A 17,228-nucleotide genomic window follows, 5' to 3' on the forward strand; every position below is an offset into this window, starting at 1 on the left:
ATTATCAGAAAAGTATTGCTCTAGATCTCATGCTAGGAAACATCTGAAGAGTCAGGGGTTCAGGGGTCATCTGTGTTCAAAAGAATGTGTTACAGGTAATATATTCTTCTGAAGAAAACTCAGATAACTCAGATAAGGTATTACTTCTGGTTTTTTGGGGGGGTTTTGTGGGTTTTGCTGTTGTTATTTTTTATTTTAAAATAAACATCTGAGTTGTATGAAATCTGTTGCATACAATTCTAATAGTTTTGTTAAACAAGAGCAAGCAAGCTTTAGTTCATATCCTGTTCCTGCTAAAATTAATTTTCATGCAGTTTCTCCCTTTGCATGGGTTTTGTTCCATGGAAGCCCTTATTTCTACTGGTTTCAGTCAAGCAAGTCTAGATTACTCAGACAGAGAAACAAGTTTTCCGACAGTTCTATAAATCTCTGATCCTCATCTGAAACTGCTGCCAACAGGTGGTAAACTGCTACCATTCACTGCAAACAATTTTGCAGCATGGGCATCAGGATGCTACACTAACATTTAGCGCAAAACAAATGGACTTGCAAAATTCCTGGGACCACACAGTAGGTTTATTCCAGCCATGAAGCAGCTATCAGATGGCAACAATTTTGTCACCACTAGTACAGAACATAATGGAATATGTGTCCTGGAGCTGAAAAGCTCCATAACTCATTAACTATCCCATGAGTCATGCCTGTCACCACTAGCTTTAAGTTTTAATTTCCTTGCTTTCACTGGTTGTCAGGGCTATTTGACTATATCTCTTTCGTGTTTAATCAGCAGTACCAATGCTTTTGATGAGATTACGTTGCAAACCTGGTGCTCCAGGAAGCCACAAATATAGATCTGTTCATACAGGAACAAATTAAGTACAGCTCTTTACTTCAAGACAGAAAAAATAACTAGTCTTATTAAACATAACATCTTTAGCAGAAATGCTTTGGAGAGCTAGATTATCAAATGTAACAGTTCAGTGGTTCAATTCATACCTGACAGGCTTCAAAGAATATATATGCAAATTGATCTCCCAGCTGCAAGGGTAATTAACATGGGCTGCTGCAGGGGGCTCTTCTTCCACCCATTCTGTTTCATTATTATTTTAGTGACTTTACATTTTTCTCAACCCACTGTCTTTTGGTATGGAAATAAATTTATCTTCCTCCTTTATGTAAACTTCATTACACCACAATCAGCAGGGAGTCTAGCCTGCTGGAAGTGAGAGCATTTGAAAACCAATATAGCCTGACATAAAGCTTAGCTCTGCACAAATACTTTCGTTGTTGATATTCTTATGCATATTTTTGTGGTTTTCCCAGTACACTTCTTGTACTCTTAAAACGGACTACAGTAAGCCCAATTCATCTCTTGCACTTAAACCAGTTTAACAACACTGAGACAGAGCTAGCAAAGGATGAGGGAAGACAAAGGATCTTGGAATGTGTTGTTTAATCCATCTTTTCCTAGGGCATTAAAATTATATTTGTACTCAAACTAACAGACTTCTTCCCCTTCCCGAAGCAGGAAGGATCTAGCCCTAAGGGTAGAGCACTTATGCAATATTGGACCTGCTGGCCATGTACTGGGTCATGAACAGAAGTATGGGACTCTGTTTCCACAGAGATGTGCCCTCTGAATTATATATTGTTAAATGTTCTCCATAGGGTTATGAAGAAACACCAAAACTATTTTCCCATTATATAAGTAAGAGTGAAACTTACAGGGGAACAATCACATTACACATGTCTGGGAAAACTATAGACATAAAAACATTACTGCTTTTGGATACCTTTCATAACTAGAAACTTCTGTATGAAGCCATTTCTACAAATTATGAAGGAAAATCATATGTTAAATAATTTTAAGCAAATGTTTATGAGTAGATATAAAGCAACAGGTATATTTATAATCCATAAGTGGCTAAACTTTCCTTTACAGAGGGACACTGAATTAAATTGATTTAATACAAAGATAAATGTAATCCATCCCACAGCATGTTTCCATGTTTCCATCTTTATATCAAAGTTTGATAATGCTTTTTTCCACAACAGCCTTTACAACCGTGAAAGAACAGTATGTATGTGAATGCATGCATATGCATAAACACACATCTATGTTAAATAAGGTTGGGGAAATCCTGTCAATGGTTGTACTATTATGTTAAGCATTCAGGCAGTTTCCTCATCGAATCAGTGTCAGCTACAGAGAACTTCAGTCTGTATGTTACTAGATCTAGGCCAGTGCCCTGAAGGGCCAGGTCATGCCCTGTATTTATTCTCATCTGATGCCAGAGTGCTAAACAACTAGAGGAGCTCTTCTGCTGCCTACACACTATTGCATATCCAATACTTAACCAAGGTTAATTGTATCTATGCCAAGAGGGCTCTGGTGGGAGTGGGAACAGAATCACTGACTGCATGGCTGGATGAGGCCAGTACCCAGCCTGGGTATCAATCCCAGATCTTTCCAGAAAGCAAATTAACTATGAGATGAAAAAAGGAAAACTATTAAAGAAGAAGAGAGAGAGCATGAATGTGCTAGCTGTTTGAATCAATTTAATATTTATGAAGATATATTGTTTTAAGCATTAACAGATGGGATTTTTCAGAAGTGCTTTATAGAATTAAATATCCATTTTCCCTTGAATTTTATTGCTGGTTGGGAGTTTATGTTTTTTATCCTCTTTGGAATAACCCAACCTGCATTTTGGTCTGAAAAAGGAGACTTCATAAATTACATGTTGCCAGTATGGCGAATTGCACCACATTTATGAAGCAATTTCTGGCAGATTAGCTGATGTGCATCAACACAGATTCACGTTCAAGTGATTTGGACATTGCCCATAATGAATAAGGCATTCCCAGCAACAGAACACTGATTTTGCATTATTATAAACCAGGGTTGACAGCAGAATACCGATTTTGCATTATTATAAAATGAGGACTGAAAGTTGCTGCTGCCTGGCAAGTGTTCAGCAATCATTTGCTGGCAGTCTCAGTTGAAAGGCCAAGGACTGGGAGAGCAAGGAATCTGAATACACATCTTTCTGTATAAAAGTCTCTCTAACCAGTGCTGAGAAATATTTCAGTGCCCAGAGAAGGCACTGAGTGTTTAGCTTCCCATCATCAGTCCTGCATCATGGGAGACCAAAATTTGAATTTTCAGAGTGGACAAACCTTAACATCCCACAAAATTCAGGATTTAAAATAATTACAGAGAAGATGTCAGATCTGTAATAAAAACCTGAAATGCTGACACAATAAGCAAACAGTCACAAGCAGGGAGCAGGGACTGATTTTTTTTTTCACCTCTTTCAGTTCCGCTGTAGAGCTGAAAAGGGTGAAGTGGCCAACAAAAATTCTGCTTCTGTAATTTTCCACTGTGTCTGCAGAATGGTTCTTTAAATGTCACTTGACCTTGAATGCAAAAATAATCTGTTCTTTATCTGTTCTGTCTTTTCATGGCCTGGCTTAGAGCATCAAATTTGCATCCCGCCTTACTGGTGGAGCTTCTTGCAATAATGAATTTGAGCAAGTACCTGTGCTCCAGAAATGCATTCCTCTTCAGAGTATGAAATGAGGAATGTAGATTCCTTTTGTCTGTCACTTGCCATTTGATTCTGACCTATGGCCATGACCACCCTGTATTAGATCTGTCCCAGAAACTCACCTCTCCCTTCCACTCAACACCTATGTATTTTACAGGAATGCAGTACTCAGGCTTTTGAAAACTGCAAACCTCAAGTCGTTCTTATGCAATAACAAACATTTCTCCATTATGGGTCTATGGAAAACAACACTGATCTTCTACATCCCCACCAGCAGTAGTTTAAATGAAAATGCCCCAGAACAGTTGAGGCCACTGTAGTTCTTTTGCCCATTTTCAATAGGCCCCTCAAGCACCATGTAGAACGCACTGACACTCCCTATTGGACACTGAGCTGTGCAAAACTGATGATGGCAGCCATCCTATGTCCTCTCAGCAGCATATAGTCTAAAAGTAACACTGCTGGACAGCAGAAGCCACTGCGCTTTTTTGGTGCAAGAGCTGCTATTCTGGGATTCCTTTTGTCAAGTCATGAAGGCAGGAGGAACAAATGTCTTCAACATCTACAAGGCGCCACCAAACTGCAGAAAAACCTCTGATTAGACACTCTGCAGCTGATGCTGGATCAGTGTTAGAAGAAAGAGCAGTGAGCTGCACTATGCCCAGCATGTGCAGAATGGAGACAAATACATTGGAGAAATTGCAACTTACCAAGGGAGAAAAACAGATTAATTCCACTCTTCTACTTTGATTCATAGTCTCAGGATCTGGTGAAGATATCAAAGACATTAGATGCACAACATCCCTATTGTGCCTCTCAATGGACTTCTGGAAGGAATCATTCTGTAGTAAGGAAATTGCTGCCAGGGTCATCCCAACTCATATGGTCAATAATAATTTCGTTGCAGTCCAACCATTAAGATCCACATCCCCTTGTACAGACCTATCTGCAGTACAACACCTATCCTCAGTTTGACCTCCTCTTTAAGCAGAAAGTTTACTTATGCCTCATCAAAGCCACCTTTTTAAGCAGACATTTACTTTCACCACCATGCCATGAAGTATGCCTAGGCATGACTAAGAGTCCCAATGAACTGGTCAATATAAAGCTCAAAGGAATTTATTCTAATACCTTCACTGACTTGGAAAGTATCAGACATGGGCCACTGTAGATTAGTATTTCACTGATTCATTTCACCAGGTGCCCACCACCTGGACACTTTCAGGTTAGTCTGTTTATTGCAAAATAGGAATGTGTCTTAAGTAATACTATTAAGTTGTCAAGTGAGGGGGAAAAAAAGCACAAACATTTGAAATGCACACACTATCAGTGTATCAATTTTTTTTTTGTAAAATAAAAAGAAACATCTAACCTATAAATATGTTGGGCATTTAATTAGTTTCATCAAATAGATGATTTTGCTCCTGGAAAGTGATGATGCTTAATGGTATTTCTGAATCCGATTGATCTTACCATGACGCAAAGTGCCAAGGAAATCTATTACTACCCCTGTGACTGCCTCCAGGTAGCTCAAAAATTCCTGCAGCACTGGAAAGATGCTGTTGATCTCACCTGCCAGCCCAGTGCCAAGTAGGAGCATCACAAACATAATGTCCTCCATGGGGGAATCCTGTTTACCTAACACAGTGCAGATAGCCTAAGATCCCTTGGGACCCTTCACCTAAATGTTTTCAAAGGCTGATATAAAATGTGAAAGGAACTATTTCATTAAAAATATTCTAGGCCTTTTGGCACACACTCACATGTGCTGGGAGTGGCAAGAGAGGGAGTTTGCAGTGTGATTCCTGCAGGCTGAAAAACCTGACACACACAGGGTACAGGTGGTATTATTAGCTTTACTTGGTGTTTCAGTTCCCTGGATAGGAATAGCAACTGTGGCATCATTTTCAAGACAATCCCTGGGAAGCTTCCCAAAACACATATGGCCAAGCAATGTAAGGGGACACAAAAGCATCATCCTTCTCACAAGGTCCTGATTTTTGCCATCATAAAACATACCTTGCATTTCTCAGGTATCTTGGAGCTAATTCCAGGCTCCTGGCATTGTGCTTTTCAGGTATTTCTTATCAAGTTCAAATATGCACACTCTTTCTTCCTTATTTCCCACTTTTTGTCTGGAGGTGATTGCAGTTCAGTCATGGGAGTTTGCGAAGCTTAGTGATTCAGCTTTTAATTCCAAATTTTTTGCATGAAGGATTAGGTCTGGTAAACATCCATAATGTAACACAGAAAAATGCTGCAAAGAAAAGCATCTAAATGATGGGATCACTTAAACTTTGGATGGGTGATTTTACTTTTAATTTTTAATACTTGAATTCTTGAAACAAAGCCCGCATTGACATCTTCTACAGCCTGATTTTTTTTATTAACCCTATTTCTCTTTCCTACACCAACTTTTCTACCTGGACACCCCATTTCTTTGGATCTGCTTGCTCACTTAGAGAAACATGCTCAAGCACAGGGTTTAAGCACAGGGCTCACATCAAGATCCAGTGCCAAGTGTCTTCCAGCCACAGGGCCAAAGTCAGAAAGGTTGGACTGGGTTACGAAGTCTCACTGGCAGCATCCCACTGCCCACACTAGCCACCTCTAGTCTGTTGCTGGTGCTCATGCTTTTCTCCACTTCAAACAAAATGACATCTGTCATCTTAGACAGTACAAATACTGATTCTTCAGTAACCTTGTCCTTTTTGACTGAGGCAGGTGAATTCAGCTGGCAGATCAATGGGTAGACTCTTTTGGGAGAAGAAAGGGCTGGAGGTGATAATTTCTTGATCCAGCACAATTAGATGAGGACATAAGAATGAAACTGCCACTAATAACTGTGGTGACAAAATCCAAAATTCAAATAAGTGATTTTTTTTTTCCTTTTCCTGGAAACAGCTACTTTACCTAAGTGCTAAAACAGTAGCTAAGTGCACAAAGATCTTTGCATATTTGTATAAATGGCTTTTTAAATGACAATATTATGAGAAATTGAAAGCAAAAGCTTTATTATATATGTCTATATTTCTATATAACTCAGTTAGTTTCTATTAATATTTTACAGGATCTGTCTTCTGGGATTATCATATTACTTACATGTACATTCATACCCATTTAAAGATAATTGAAAGTTGTGATTAACACACAAGGGTATTTTTCTCTTTATAAAGAGGAGAATTTTTGAACACTTGAAAATTTTGAACTGGATTTTATTTTTAAAAAATATTGGGAGGATTGTATTAGAAGACTAATTTAAAAAACAAATCTGCAAGGTGTAGCTTTTTCAAAGCAATTCCACTAAAGAGGGAGAAAACTAGGCCTCCTTGCTGGTTTTATTGCTTATAAAACATTGCAGGTACTTCTAGATATCCCAGGGAAGCATTAGTAGCTCCTCTCAAGCTTAAATTTTGTCACCAATCCCTGCCATTTTCCAGTAGCAGGAAGTGGTGGACTTAATGTTAGAGATTCTCTGGTTTTCAAGAATAAACATTTCTCCTCAAACCCTTTAAAAAAGTGTATAAAAATGTGCCTTCCAGTGCAGTGACAGGACTTCCAGACTCACAACAGTCTCCAGGAAATTATTCCCACAGGTAATTTACTCCTGTAAATTCTGCGCTAGGAGGCTCTTGCAAACACCTCTGAAGCTCCTGTGCTAGGAAATGCTATTAGCTGCAGAGCTAGTAGATGCAGAGAATGTTTGTAGACATGGAGCTTACATCCTAAGATGGAAAATCTTTATTTAACTGAAAGATCTACATTTTAAAATAACATCTACTTACAGCAAAGGCCGAGTGGCTACATGGATAAATGATATCTAAGAGCACAACAGATTCCTGTGTTGGAGGAGGAGGAGGAGTATTTTCAGGACCTGCAATTTAGCCAATACCAATTCCTGCTACTGTTTCCCAATTAGCCAAAAGAGGGGGCTAGCTCATTCCTTTTTTCCACAATTAAAAAAAAAAAAAAAAAACAAACCAAAAACATGTTAATACTTCCTGACCTTGGGTTATTGGAATATTTCTGACTGAAAATAAACTGGAAACTTCTCCAGCATCACCTTTATTACCAGCAGATTGACTCATAGTTAGGAACTTTGCTTTCCATTTTTTTAACAGCATTTCCCCCTGTATGACTGTGCTTCATAATAAAAGGCTTCCACCAAACCACACTACTCCACATCTCTTCTAGACCATTTAATAGCATCAAATCACCTACACCAGCAAAGAATACCTGTTGGACAGTGCGCCTTCAGCAATGGGAACATGCATTTTACTGTTCTTTGCCTATAGCCCAGCAGAGAACCAGGAGCAGAAAAGTTGTTACGGAAGTTTCAGCATTAAACATCTTTGACTTATTGCTGTGATTATACTAATTGCTCATCTTCCTAGTGGGAGGTTGCAGGAAGCTGTTTTGAAGTAATCAAGCTGAGATTCAGTCTTCTATTTATAAGAGGCCTAGAAATCTTACTCTCCCAAAAAGAGCATCTAATTGAATCTCTAATAAAGAGCAGATATGATTTCTCTTTCTCTTCCTTGGAATCTCACACAAGAGTTTGTAACTTCATTCCTCCTCACTGTGAATGTCTGTGAATGATGCTGCCTGACAATACTGCAGCCAGTGCTTGTCCTCCCCTTTTCCCAGACTTTGATCTCACAACAAAACTTCTGCACCTCTGTAGGAACTGCAGGATCATCTAATAGAGCTCTATGGTGCCATATGAGCATAGATATCACCCAACTCCTAAGTATAAAAATAAAGTTTCATATTTCCATCAAGGTTTTTTGGCCCAAAGCAGTTTAATGCTGTGATATAAGAGTACAGCCCCGGTTAAAAAGAGCAGGTCCTAGCTGCCATGCAATCATAGCCCCAAGGAAGCTCTCCCCTTCAGCTGATGGGAAAGGGTAACTTGGGTCAACAACACTTTGATCTATGCTGATCACAATAAGGACCACTGAACAATTTTTTCTCACGCAAGACCTTTCATAGGAAAAAAAAAAGGCCAAAAGTCTCATATTTACCTCAGACAAATGAAGGCAGAGCCCAGGACCAGAAGAATTTTAAGCAACATTTATAACTGAAATATTGAGAACTTTTGTGTGATAAAGCCAGAGTAGCCTTCCTCAGAGCAAGAAGATGATTCTGTTGAGATGAGGTTAAATTTCATCATAGATTACTGGCAAGACTTTGCTGTTGTAGATAATGTTGTTCTGTTTGGGGTTTTTCCTAGTTTATGACTACAGTTTCTTGGTAAACTGGGCACATATTCTTAATAAGTTGTTCCAGGAAAGTCAAAACTACTTGATAGCAAAGGTTATATTTTGCCCAATGCATTCAACCAAAGAAAAAGAAAGTGGAAAATCTGAGTGAACTGTTCTGACATTTCTGAAGCACTTCATTTACAGGCACATGCAATAAATACAAAGGAAATAAAGAGCTAAATCCACACTTGTACTGAAGGAAGGAGCAGAAGTGACTTTTTCTTCACAGAAGATTCACTAGTAGGGATTTTACAGAGGCTGAACAAAACTCAGGTTAAAATCCCTCCTCAGCACAAGGGGATTTGAAGGCATGTGTTTCATCTCCCAAGGAAACATCTTACTCACTGACTGTTCTGTAAGGTACCCTGGGGTTGAGAAAATGCAAGAAAGACAAGATGCCTCTTCAGTCTATATTTAATATGAGTATGGATTTATAGAAGGGGCTTTAAATATGAATTAAGATGGCTTAAGGACTTCATTCTTTAAATTCTAAGAGCTTTCTTACCTAAACACTCATATTTCTGGATGTAACCCCATCTCAGCAAATGCCTCTCAAAAATTGTACAACATCAACAGCACTGTGAATAAAAACACATCCCAGACTAGCATGCATGTCAAGGCACTTTCCTGGCATATGAGATATTATTTCAAACCACCTTTGGCAAAAGGAGCTCAGCTGAGGTCTCCTACACCATCTATGAATGCCCCACAGCTGAACTCTTCAAGGAGAGGGATTGATGCCTGTGTAAGGCCTATTTTTAGATATCCACAGATACCGGATGCTGAGACACAAGAAAAAAGGGGTTTAGAGAGCAGAATTTAGCATGGGAAACTGGCAAGATTAGGGACTACCATTTGATTGTTTTATTAGACAGACTCATAGGAGTCAGAGGCCAGGGAGAAAAGATTGCTCTTGAAATGGGATTTGAAGACAGTCAGGAGGTCACCGAAGCAAACAGCAGGGTATCTGTTACAGAAGCTGATATTCACAGGAGAAAGACCAGGAGAAAAAGGTTCAAAATTAAAAGTCCTCATCTCCCTCTCTATACATCATCACAAATCAATACAAAACAAGTAATTCACAGAAGGAGGCAATTTCATGTGTTTGTTTGCAAGCTCTGATGGATCTATTGGCTAGAATGCCTATTGTTCCTATCCTTGACATGACACACACAGCACAGGTATCATGATGTATATAAACCATCAAAAACTCCAGTGTGTTTCATTACCATGAGAAATGAAGGGACTGGCTGCTTTTGACAGCCAGTGATGCTATTAGCTAGCCTTTTGCGTTGGTAGCTGAAGAAAATTCAGTCAACATATTTTAACCTTCTGAGCAATCCCAGCACACTGTGATCTTACCAAAGCAGCTGATAACAACAGAAGTACAAGCTCTGCGTCAGACAAACAGCAGCTGGGGGAAGGGAGCTCTGCTCTCATTCCTCCCCCACACTAGCCCAGCTTGTAGATCAAGCTTGTCATCCCTTTCAAGGCAAAAGGCATTGACAACATCTTTCTTCTTCAAGTAACAGAGAAGGAAGGGAGTTTACCACTGCACTGGATTATAGAGTGGCAAAAATACACTAAAGCGCTGGATGGCTGTAAGAAAGAACAGGGAGGACAGCCCAAACCTACCTGATGCTGGGACTCCAGCATAGACCTTGTATTATAAACTGAATTAGGCTCTGCTCCAAGACAAATCGTGAACTCTGCTGACTTAATTTCAGCTCTTCTCTGCAGCATTTCATTAGGAGTTGTAAAGGTTCCTTCTGAGCTCTTTCAAAGTAAGGAAACGCAAGTGGTCTCCAATTTCAATTGTGCGCTGTGATGAAAGTAGCCTGTCTGGGAGGAAAAGGGGGGTAAACTGGCCAGCTCTTTGAGTTCAGTCTGGGACTCACATATGTAGGAGTGCAGGAATTCCTCAGCTTCACATTTGGAAATGGGCCCGGGTCGGAAAGTAAAAATAGAAAAGTGTGTATGCGATTCTAAAAAGCTCAGCTGCAAGGAAAGGGGGAAAAGTTTCCTGTAGACCTTGATTCAAACTTTTTCAGAAGTTTCAAGGACAAAGATGAAGCAGCTTCAGGGCTCCATTTCATTTTGGAAGTCATAATTTATTTTTCTGCACAGTGGAAAACTATTCCAAATGAAATAAAATTTTTTTTAATCTTGTTTTATAATTTAGTTTAAAAAAAAAAAACAAAAACAAAAACAAACACTTAAGCAAAATATTCATATATAATTTACATGGTTATGTCAGGATCACATATTACCCGTTAGCCTTTCAACACAAGAAAATGAAAAAATATCTGGTAGATGAAGAGAATTAACAATAGATAACACTGTTTCTTTAAGCTCTAGCCTTAGCAGAGAGCAGCTGTATAATTTCCCTCAGGGATTACAGTTCTGCTTCCTTGCTCAGATCCCAGAATGGGTGAAACAGGTTTGCATGAGTACATGTATCAAAGAGAACTGAGCTTAGAGCAGGATGCAGAAATTATCTATATATGTCAAGCTCATGCAAATTCCCTGTAAAGACTCTCCACCTTGAGAAGGTTAAGTACAGAGGAAACCAAAGAGTAGCAACATGGGATTAAAATATCCATCTCTTGATCCTGTCTGCTTGATGATTGATTGTGCAGGACTTAGCCAGCAATACCTGTACACATAATTCTGCGTGAATACGTGTATGCAGATACAGCTACGCACAAAGGAAGCAGCTGCAGGTGGAGATACAAAGGCCAGGACACCACTGCCTACTTTTATTTTATTTTTTCTTCCCAATAGATAGCCTGGCTCTACTGCTGTTGCTAAAGAAAGAAGCACTAAACTCAGCCCTGCTGCTCCTTCTTTCCCATTTCCCCATGAAACTGGACTTTTAAACCTTTCCATGCCACTCCTTGTCTCTGGGTATGTCCTTACTCCTCCCATGACAGAGCATGCCCGAGCATGCCCTGTAGAGTAACTTAATTTTGCCTACCAAAAGCAGCCTCAAGGTAGCTCTGCAGCAAGGTCTCCATGGCCTTCCCATGCCAGTCACCAGGGGCCAGCCTGGTTTGTCCCTTTGGCTTCTGGGGCTTCTCAACCCTGCAGCTCCCAGGCTGACACCACCTATCCCAAAGCACAGGACCAGCATGAGGACAGGGTAACTGCAGGCAAGAGGGACACAGAATATCCCTTTGCCAGGTACCTTCCTATCATTGACAAAATCTACAGCATACCTGGACAGCCAAGGAAAAGCTAGGCTTTGCCTAGGACTTACTAGACCAAATACGAGGAGGTCATCTTCCTAGACCTTTTCTTTTTAGCTGTATTTTTATATCAACACACAAATGAGGAGGAAACATAACTGCAGAACTCCAGAGGAAGGATACATGCGTGGGAAAATGCATGCACTTTAAAAAAAGTTAACAGCACTGTCAATTCACTGATGTCCATTTTGGTCCAAGATTCCATTCTGTTCTTATTTCACAATTTTTTGGGAGATGGGAGTAACAGTAATAAACTAATTTGACATGAAACAAGAGCACTCAAAATTTCAAACAGATCATGAAACAGCAGAAATGTAAGAGCAGCTTTTCAGCAGTTCTATTTGCAGAATCAGAGCAGACTATAGCTCAAATTAATAAATAAAAATACCAGTAATTTTATTGAATTATATTGTTCAGTTTCAGTTTTGTCTCCCAATTCAAACAGGACTAGTGATTGATATGTTATTGTGAATTTGTGTATTGTGTCTGTAATTATTGTGTTTTGGAATGACCCTTGCAGAGTAAATCAATATTGGAAAAAAAAGACCTCCAGTGATTTGGATTTGTGACTCTTCTAAATCAGTTTTCAAGTGGTAAGAATTTCTATTAAGAACAAAAATCATCCCAAAATATGAATAGTGACACTTTCCACAATTCCTCATATATAAGAATATTCCTTGACTATTCTTACAAAGTACTTCATGACTTTCAGACTCCTTGGGACAAAGGAAGATAGGGGGAGGAATCAGAACAAGTTTCCATCTTGATCACTTCAAAGCCATAGGCTAAATGGCATACAAATAAAATCTAAGAAGAATGAACTGGCTGCAAACAATCTTGATTTTGGAAGGAGTACACTCATGAATTTTTTTCTTTTAAAATACAGTAAGGCAAGATCTGCAAAGTTCATCTTTCAGCATTCAATCAGCAGGAAGCTGAGGCAATGCAGTCCTTTCTCCCCACTTTCAGAGTGGTCCATGAAGCCAAGTCCTTTCATTTGAGGATATGCCTGGATGGTAAATCTCTTTGTATGATATTTGTACTCTTGAAAGTTTCACTATCTCAAGCACCACTGAGGCTTGTGCTGCTAAAGAAATGCAGCTGCTGGAGATATCCCTGAATATTCCCATCACCATCAGGTCTATGTCCTAGAGAAGCAGCATGACCATTGTCTTGTCCTTGGTTTTCATGTTGCTTATCAAATCCAAACAGAAACCCAAAACCAGATCTCTTAAAATCTAGTCGAGAATTTTCTTGCTATGTAGCCAAAGTTTTCTAATCACTCTGTCATTATTTTATTAATTTAGAAGTCTCAAGCTGGCACTAGTTCATTCGCTTCCCTCATCCGTGCTGCAACAAAAGAGACAGGGTTTAAATTTGCACAAGCATTTAGTGTTGCTGAGTCACAGTTACTGAGCTCCAGTTTGGTCTTGCTGCTTTCAAACATCTTTTGTTGCTTGTTAGGAAATGGATATTGCTCTGCTGTGCAGCTAAATGGGACAGCACAGGCTAAATTTTGCTGATGAGCAACTTCAATACTTCGGGGGTAAAGAAGAACAAATTACTTCAGCTGCAAAAAAAATGAATATACATGCTGTAAGGAAAAATTACTCAAATAGTGAGTACACATAGGGCAGGTGATAGTAAAAATCATAAGTGTCACACTTGTGTGTGACAGAGCTGCTGAAGTGGAATAATATTTATACCCTGAAAACAGATTTATACTGCTGAGAAAATTTGACTGCTTTTGGGAGAAAACCTCAGAAATGTGTTCCTATGGAGGCAGCACAGTGGACAAACACACACTTCGGTGACAAATAAAATGAAATACAAAAAAAATAAAAAAGGGCGCAAATGGGAAAATGAGAGATGGATATTCTGTACCATCACTTCTCAAGTCCCTTGTTTGAGAAAGGGTGACTGGGAAGAATATTTACTACTCTGTTACTATTTATTATAATCTCAGTGCTCCAGAAGAGGGAAAATGGGTACACCAAACATAAGGAAGTTGGTGGGAAAGATTACAGTCACAGTCATGTCCTCCTCTGACTGCTAGTCATCAGCACCAAGTTCCAAAAGTGCATCCCTCTACTCTTTCCAGTACCCAGCCTGCATTAACAGCAGCTTAACGGTGACAGGAGGTGTTGTTGCTCTGTGTACAGCATTCAGCTCTCAACAGCAATGCATTCAAGTGTGGATCAAAAACAAGCAATGGTTCAAGCCAATGGTTCAACCAGTACTGTGTTCCATTCTGGGGAGAATGTGGTGTTTAGACACACATAAAAAGAGACAGCACATAACATACACTAAAAACAGCACACATATGGCTGTTTGTTATTTATTGAGTTCCAATGGTATGTTCAGCAACTTGTATGGGAATTTCCCAATGAAATTATTTAAGTCATTCCAAATTATAGCATCTAATTATTCCACCCCAATATTTACAGATGGGCCTGATTCCTTAAGCAGCCTCCAGCTCTTACAGACTGTGTGGAAATTTTACCAGCAGGATATATGAGATTGTTCATTCTTAGTACCTTAGGAGCCAAATGTTCACAACCTGTCCCATGAATATATAGATTGCTCAGTTCTTTTGAATTTGCAAGGCCAAATTGTTCTGCTTCATGCTAGTTCAGAGCTCACCTGATTCCACTGGTTTTATTCCCAAGATCACTAGGTGGTTAAAGGGAAGAACAAATAGGACAAATGTGTTCCTGATGTAAACAGATGAAACCTTATAACCTCATTTTATCTCTGCCCCCATTTTAGAACTTGACAGTTGAGCAGCAGCTGTTTACACCAATTATGAATTTGGCCTAAGATATAGAAATAAAACAGAAGATTATATTCCATTGAGAGCACATTAAAAATAAACAATGCATTTGTGTGTGTGTGTGTGGCAGAACTGAGTCTTGATCCCTTAATTATAGGAAACAGGAAATACTTTGTTTGCTCTCCTTCCCAAGATCAAAATTCGTTAATAATTGCACTACTTCTTAAAGGTTCCTTCTCCCTTTAGCTTTACTGCCACTGGGGAGGGGGAGGGAAGGGTGGAGGAGGGGGGAGGAAACCAGGGATCACCATAACAATATGAAGGTGGAAAAAAGAGACATTACACGTTATAAGAGCGAGGAAAGCCTTGCACGATAAAATCAGGCAGTTCTTCCCTTTCACAGCACACTAGGTCATTCGGGAGCATCCAGGAGAATTCTTTTTCTTCATTATGTTTTTTTCACAGCCATATTTCAGAAGCTGCAGAGGACTATCAAAAGGCATTTAGGAGCTGGAGTGGGGGCAGTCTGAGCAAATATTTCAACAATCTTTAAACCACATAGCAAATTTTTCAAAGAGATCCAGCTGGAGGTGAAGAAGAGAAGACAGGAGTTTTTCTTATATAAGAATAACTTGGCACTCTTATCTATTTTAAGGCATTGTCTCCTCTATATTTGCATTCCTTTCTTTTCAAACTAAACAAATTTAAAATTAACAACTCTTTAGTTAATCTGAGCTAGACTCCCAACAATGTTGCATGAGACAACCCTGTGGCATCATTTAGTCTGTTGCAGGCAGTCTGCAATGGCTCAAACCTCATTAAAACACCTTTATTAACATTTACTTAGACCAGTATAATGACACATATTGTACAATACCATAGTCAGAGAGTGAAAATCCAGTCTGCAGCTTCATTGTAGAAAGAAAATTCACATCCTGTCAATATTGGGGAAAAAAGGCTGCAAATGAAGATGTAAAATCAGGTTCATGTTTAAAACATCTAAACTGGTATTGCTTTAGGAAAGAAGCAACACATTAAGAACAATGTGTGAATATCCACTGACAGCCCTGAGTGCAGAATATTGTTTCAATAGTGCAGTTTGCTCATATACATAAAATAAGTAGGATTCAGTTGGTTAATAATTTATCTGGTGACTTCTTAATCTTGAACCAAAAATATCCCTGAATGTTTCCAGAGAAGCTGATATCAGGCATCCACAGCAACTGTAAAATCAGCCCTTTTTCTGCTTTATACTCTCTGACAGTTCATCATAGTCTTGGATCTGAAAAAGACGTGATTAATTTAATGCAAAGCAAGTGGTGCCATTAATATCATGTGCCTGCGCCTTCCAAACTCAAGGGCTCAGATTTGCCCAGTCCCCTCTCAACACAGACAGACCTCTTGGAGGGGCTTTGAGTAAATCTGATTTCAAAGAATGAAAGAGAGGGGGAAAAAATATTTTTCTCCATAAAGAAAATAATCTCTGCAAGCAGTAAAAGCCACAAGTGTCCATAGGGGCTTGCAGGATTCCTTCTCATGTCTAGCAGCACCAAGCCATGGTGGCCACCACCATCTCTCTAATTGCTAGCCCTGAACATTCCGAAGCAGGATCAAGAGGGTTGGAATCTGCATAAAACTTCCCCAAACAATGCAAATAGATATACAGTTGTTTTTCCCACGGTGGCCAAAGAAATCTCTGCCACTTGTACCTTTTGGCTTCCCTCAAAGAGTCATGGCCTTGTTTTCATGAAATCCCTCAGAGACAGCCCCGGGAAGAAAGCAGGAGCTTCAACTCTGCCGGTCTTCCAGCAGATACTATTAACCCTTTGGCTACTAATTCCCCTCTCCTGAAAAAAGTGGATGTCTGTTCTTGGGCTCCTCAGCATTTATCTGCTGTCCTCCTGTCCTTGAAAGTTCAGGGTTTAACAGCAGCTGAGCACTTAAGCAAGTACTTACTGCAGTTTGGTGGTCAGATAGATAAGAGTGATTACCTCAGAGGGCTCCTTGAGTGTTCTCAGCCCTGCTGCTGACTCAGGAGCTGTCCCCAAGCAACTCCTTCCAACTTCGCTGCGTGATGTGCATTAATACTGAATCCGTGAGGCTTACTTATCCACTTGTGTACAAGGCTTGGCATCTCCCAAATAAGAGGCAGGAATGTAATAACTCATCCTAGAGTGGATTTTAAACTATACACCCAGTCAGAGATTTTGGAGGGCAGCTATGCTGAGCACATGCATACATCTGCAGTGAGTGTTGATACACCACCTCTCCAGCTGGACAACCACAGAGAAAATTTCTTATATCAACCTTGCAAAGAGTGAGCTGCCTTACTGCAGCAAAACAAAGCAAAACATTCACACAGCCTGGTACAGCTCCCCTTAATCCGTGTGCT

At 39.6% G+C, this 17,228-nt stretch overlaps 1 long non-coding RNA gene across 1 annotated transcript in view; it reads right to left on the reverse strand.

The window, feature by feature from the left end:
- The window catches only part of LOC146767921 (uncharacterized), a 137,811-nt gene extending 120,861 nt beyond the window's left edge, over window positions 1-16,950 (reverse strand). Inside the window, exon 1 of the long non-coding RNA XR_014953796.1 lies at window positions 10,451-16,950. This is a non-coding gene — a long non-coding RNA (uncharacterized LOC146767921). The remainder of the gene's footprint in view (window positions 1-10,450) is intronic.
- Window positions 16,951-17,228: the final 278 nt, after the last annotated feature.

This window comes from Lonchura striata, chromosome 3 (assembly GCF_050655825.1).
Source record: "Lonchura striata isolate lonStrDom1 chromosome 3, ASM5065582v1, whole genome shotgun sequence".
NCBI classification, from domain to species: Eukaryota; Metazoa; Chordata; class Aves; order Passeriformes; family Estrildidae; genus Lonchura; species Lonchura striata.